This window comes from Gymnodraco acuticeps, unplaced genomic scaffold, assembly GCF_902827175.1.
Source record: "Gymnodraco acuticeps unplaced genomic scaffold, fGymAcu1.1, whole genome shotgun sequence".
In the NCBI taxonomy this organism is placed as follows: domain Eukaryota; kingdom Metazoa; phylum Chordata; class Actinopteri; order Perciformes; family Bathydraconidae; genus Gymnodraco; species Gymnodraco acuticeps.
The window spans coordinates 513,118-519,117 of NW_022991213.1; the positions used below are offsets into that span (position 1 = coordinate 513,118).

The following is a 6,000-nucleotide window of genomic DNA, read 5'->3' on the forward strand; positions in this document are numbered from 1 at the left end:
GAGTCCGTTGCCCAGTAAGTGGGTTTGACTCCGGCTCACAGAACTATGTGGCAACGCCCCCCCCCCCCCCTTTCAACCCTGCATCTATCAATAAAGGCACTCTCTGGCCCATACAAATATCTTAAAAATAAATAAATACATTCAAAATAAAAGAAGAGGCACATATGAATGAAAACAATTAAATAAGTATAAATCCATGCTAAAAAATAAGTAGCAGCATAATGAAAGTGAATGTATAAAAGTAAATGAAGGGGTAGCTAGTGATAACATGAATAACTTGTGGAAATAGGATTGTATGTTTCACATAGCAGTGAAATTGGTTACTAAAGCCTTTTTAAACTCTGGTGTGTCCAGGCTTTTTACTGAAAGGACACTAATAGAAAACTGCATGAACAAACATGTTATATTTGACCGATGTGTGTTTCTCCAGGTGTCTCTTTGGACTTCCCTCTCACTGAAAACTCTCTTGAGCTTTACCCCCCCACCCCCCTCCTTCAGTTCGGCCAGGCTGTCCTCCTGTTGGATTTATGAATCACCCCTCCCCAACCCTCTTTCTTCTCAGCCTCTTCACCTGCAGCTCGCAGCGTTTCTCATCCTCCAGAAAGCCCCTTCATCCTGACAAAGCTCTGCTTCAGACTCCTGCTCCCTGAGCCCCCCAGCCTCACTGGCCCCTCTTTATAGACCGCCTCTTTCGTGGAGACCACCATCATACGTCCCCCTCACACTGCTGAACTGAGCTGCGTGAAGCTGCACAGGGCGACGTTTGAACTAGCTTTTTCTGCCCCAGCAATCATCGTACAGTACCTGCCATCTGCCCAACAAACGAAGGCCCCCAGCGCTGCGCTACAAGTGCTCGAGGGCCCCTGCTGTGGCCCCCAGTCTGCTCCTCCTGAGCCGGACTGGACCATCCTGGACTTGACTCCAATTTCCTCCAGAAAGCCAGTAAAAGCTGGACTGACTTAAAACTGTGCTTTTTTGATGAATCCACAATTCCTCCTAACATTGTACAGCTGGTTAATATGTGTATTTTAGGTGAGAAAAAAAAATATTTATGGGAAAAAGGGGAAAAAAAATCTCTCGTCTTGAGCTGTCTAAATTTCTGTTTTTGGATATTTGTGTGCTTTTGTCTTTTACTTTTGTGCATTGATTATTATCAATGGATTACTGTACAAAAAAAACATAGCGAGTGCTTCTCTTTCACTTACCTTATTTCAAGGCAAAAAATATATTACATTCTTCAAAATAGAGAAATCGGCGGCTTAGTTTTCTGTGGTTATGATGGCATTTCTGTACTTTTGAAAAAGAATGACTTTGTTTTCTTTTCATCAGAATCAGTGTTGAAAACAGGAATGAGTCACAATGTTCTGTCCATCATCTGATGAAGTTATGAAGTTTTTGTCTGCTAATCATTAGGCAGACCTGTGTCAAATATTCTGATTGAAATCACAAGCAGCTCTGTTGTTGCTTTGGGTTTGTTACATACGGCGGCCGACAGGTGCAAACGTGCTACAACGGCCCAAAATATTTCTATTAGGAGAAATGCGCTGCAGTTTAAATAACAATGCAAATGTAAAATCACAAATGTGCTAAAACATGCAAATAAAGAAACGTCTTCACCAACTTGACGAAACATGCGCAGCGTTTACTAAAAGCGCTTTATATACAAAATGCTGCAAGAAGCTAAAAATACAAAGGTAACAGGAGGGGACATGAGTGCTTGTTGACGTTGGGGATTATGAAGTTGGCCAACTATCACTCTCTCAGAGTTAGTCTGTTTCATAATTGTAAGTGTTTTGTCAGTGGATTTGTAATGACCTGGTTAGCTACGTTAGCTAACTAACGGCAGATCTGCAATAATACCGGCAGGATGTGATTGCATTTTTTAAATAAGCCGATAAAACTTAAAGTTTTCTGTGACAGTTGGCAAACTTTATAATCCCCAAATGTCAACAAGTGCTCCGGCCAAACTGTGTGCATCACTTTTTAGGTTCCCAGTTTCCGTTGTGTTTTGAGCTTCTAGCAGCGTTTTTGTATTTTGCAGTGTTTTGTAAACGCTGGGCATGTGTCTTCAAATAGGTGAAGATATTTTCTTCCTTTGCATGTGTTTTGGCACATTCCTGTTTTTATATTTACCTCATCTGTAAAAGTACAGCGCGTTCCTCCTATTGGAAGTGTTTTGGACCACTGTCGGCCACCGTAGTTGAGGAGATAAAAACATTTGATGACTTGGATTTGAACTGATTTCACTTCTGGTTTGAGTCAGGTCTGTTCCAATTATGTGAACACACCAATTATTCTTAGAAAGATGTCTAATGTATTTTACTGTGTAAGGAAACTTTGACCTTTGGTTCTTTTGGTCTTGGTGAAGAGGAATATTGGCTCACTGGTGTAGTACTGTTGGAGAGACTCGCTGGGCTCCGATGAGCCGTATATGTAACGATTAAATATATTGCTGTATATAGCAGAGGATTAACGGAGAGTTTTATGCAAGTACCGTGGGAGGGACGCTTTGCTTTGACATTTATTCTGACGCCATTTTTTTTATTTCAACTGCGTTTATGATGAAAGACTGTTTTTGAATTTCCTGGACTTTCTGAAGGATGCGCACATTTCAGTTTCATCTGGATCATGTTTTTTCACTAACATCACAGTATTACTGAAGGAATGGATGGAGTGCTTAGAGTGGCATGCAGCAGAAAGGCAGACTGCATTTACTGAGCTTTATGTTTGAACAAAGCTTATATAGCCATAAATAATGCAATTTTTTAGTACAAAGAATGTCTAAATTACATTTACCCTCATTTTTTCTGAGGAGTGGAATCCTATAAGCGCACTGTATGTTAGGCTCCTCATCATTTAGATGGTTCTAAAGGAGATTATAGCCATATGTTTCTCACCAAGTAGACCGAAAACAGCTAAGATATACAGTGTTGTGTTAAAGTGGCAATTATAATATATTAGATAGAAAATATAAAGCAGGGAAAAGAGACTAGTATAGATAGAAGAGGTTAGTAAGTATAGTTTAACATGCACTTTAACAAAAAAAAGCCCAAACCATGCATTGAATATTAAAATACTATAAATATACAAACAATCAAATGACCTTAAACTAAGACCGAACCTGTAAATGCATCCAGTAAAAAAATGTGGAATATACCTTTTTAACTAAAATACTATACACTTTATTGAACGCTTGTGAAATAGATTTTTCCCCAAATTCTTCAATATGACTGCGTTAGACCAAAAAAAAAATGCCCAGTTTAAAATACTTAGACCGTTGAGACAGTTATATAGGGACTTACAGTTTGCATTAAATCTATTTTGACAGAAACATTTATATAGGATAAATACATTTTTCAGACACTTTTGGAGTCAACATTTCTTACAGGGTGGAGAATTTACAATTTCTACGGCCCTGCCTCTAGATTTATGACTCAAGTTTGAAAACTATGGGAAAATAATTTAGAATATACATTTAATACTAAGTCTATGTAGAAAGTAACACTGATAATCTTCTCCAGTTCAGACCTTGTTCAAAATACCCCCCCTTTCTAAATGTAGGCCTGCGCATGATAAATATTTGATGTGGATGCAGAAAGCAAAGGAATGAGATGACAGTACTGGAGCGTTGTGAGCGTGCACGGTGCTATTGGTTTTTTGAATAATCATTTTCAACACTAGATCTGCAGCAGCTAGCATATTTAAAGTCATATTCAGTGTATAAACCCATTTAATGTTGAAAAGAAACCACTTCCACTCAAGTTTATTGTTTTATTTGAATCCATGTTGAAGAGACGGGTGGGTGGGTTTTGGTTTTTCAAGCAGAAATGAATTTGAAGAAGGACAACTGATGCTATAAGTTGATGTGCAATGTTTGTGCTTTACACGGGTAGCGGCGAGATGCTTTTATTGACGAACGGACTCTGGGATGCATTGACCGTTTATTTTCTGCCGTTTGAGCCACGTCATGATGCTGTGACATCATGGCAGCGCTGATGATGTCACACTATCGTCACTCGGGTGTTGAGGAGGTCACAGTGACGACAACAATAAATGCTGTTGGATGTAGTTATGCAGAAAACTTTTTGGTGAATTTAAACAATAAAGAAAAATTACCATTCTGGGCTTGTGTGTTTTTTTTCTCTTTGTGTGTCTGCAACTATTTACAACTACTTTCCTATTTTGGATAACGTTATTTGGTTGAATTTGGTCTTCAAAAAGAGTGAATTTGGAAGAAATCATTGTATTATCCTTAAAATCTCCCGTATTTATTGCATTCTTTATAAAAATTGTACTCAAAATCTCAATAAAAAATCTAAATAGCAAAATGAGCCCTATATTTATATCAATATCTACGTTATAATATCGATGTATGTGTTAATTTGATCTTTTTCTTTCTCGCTCAGTTTGTATATATCCAATCCAATCCAACTTTATTTCTACCGCACATTTAAAAACAACACAGTTGAACAAAGTGCTGTACATCAATAAATATATAATACAAAAATAAAAACCAGGTAGGACATAAAACAAATGTAAAACGACAATAAAACCATACTTAAAGACACAAACTGAAAACTCTCATGATTAACGTGATGAATATGGATGTGATGTGCCTTTTTTAATGTTTGAAATGATTGTTTAATTAAGTTGAAAAATAAAGGATTTCATTCAGTTGTGCGACAATACATAATGTCTTGTTGATTTATCCTTATTTGAATATATATTCTCATGACCACTAGAGGGAGCCAGAAGCAGAGAGTACATCTCCTTCAAACTACTTCAAACAGCCTCTCCCTTCTGAAAAGTGTTCTAACAAGTAATCAAAGGTTCTTGTTGTTTTTGCCGGCAGCCACATGCAGAATAAGTAAAATACATATTTCCAAGGTGAGGCTGTTGTAAAATGAATAATTCATTTTTGGAGAGTCATTTCTGTCCCCGATTGAAAGCTGAACTGCTCTGACCTTGACTCTTCAATCCCAAGCAAACAGGGGGAACTGGGGCTTTTTCTTGCAAATTAAAACAGAGACAGTCATGAATGTCAGTAAACCACCCAGTGGAGGTTATAGACCAATTTTACTGGGGGTGCCAGGCTGGGGCCAGTTATTTCATGAGAGGGGCACAATAAAAGCGGGTTAAAAAGACAAAGACAGTATAAAGTAATTGTGTAAAATAAACGTAAAATACAGTAATTGGTATTTGTTTTTGTAAAGGTATTTGTTTTTGTACATTTAAGTTACAGTCTTTTGTTTCAGTAGTTTTTTTCATTTAAAGTGATTTCATTTGTTTTAGTAACGTTAAAGGTGGGGTAGGTAAATTTCAGAAACCGGCTCGAGATACACTTTTTGTTATATTCCATGGAATGCTCTTAACATCCCGATAGCAATGAATATCTTAAGTGCTTTGACAAAAAATCCATACAAAAATGTCATCTGTGGAAGCCGTAATACTGTAAAAAGCACGACCAATCCGATTAGCCGGCCCAGCTAAACGGATTGGATTGCCGCCCTGTCTGTCAGCCTTCCATCTCGTGCACGCACAAATGTATCTTGTGCCCTCATTGGGCGTGCCGTAATTGGGCGTGCATTGCACGTTCATGTGTGTTGGAGGAGGTGCTCTGTAAGTAAGGCCCAATCCCAAACCACTCCCTCGACCCTACCCCTCCGTGACGGAGTGAACTCCGTCTGTAGCCACACTCGCAGCTCAACGAGGCTCCCTCCTGTCAGATGGAGGGAGTAAACACAGCAGCAAGCTTTGGGACGGCCTCTCCTCTCTCCGGCAGAAACAGGAAATGCCGTAACTGTATGTAACAACTGGTTTCAAATCAGCATCTCTTTGACAAAAAGTTTAAATTAATAACTCGAATAAAACTCCAAACATCTTTCATTGTGTTTCAAAGCTCTTTTAGTTTTAAACCTGATGTTTATAAGCTTCTTAGTTTTTACAACAGTCTGTAAATATACACAACTTTATAATAAAATGCACACATTTACCTTTTTC

The 6,000-nt window shown here is 38.3% G+C and overlaps 1 protein-coding gene across 5 annotated transcripts in view; it reads left to right on the top strand.

The window, feature by feature from the left end:
* The window catches only part of kiaa1549la (KIAA1549-like a), a 161,656-nt gene extending 157,535 nt beyond the window's left edge, over positions 1–4,121 (top strand). For 4 of the 5 annotated variants that reach the window (XM_034238661.1, XM_034238664.1, XM_034238663.1 and 1 more), the window contains one exon: positions 431–4,121. The gene's annotated coding sequence lies outside the window, so the exon portion shown is untranslated. The remainder of the gene's footprint in view (positions 1–430) is intronic. The other variant, XM_034238662.1, reaches the window with a different exon arrangement.
* The last annotated feature ends 1,879 nt before the right edge of the window (positions 4,122–6,000 follow it).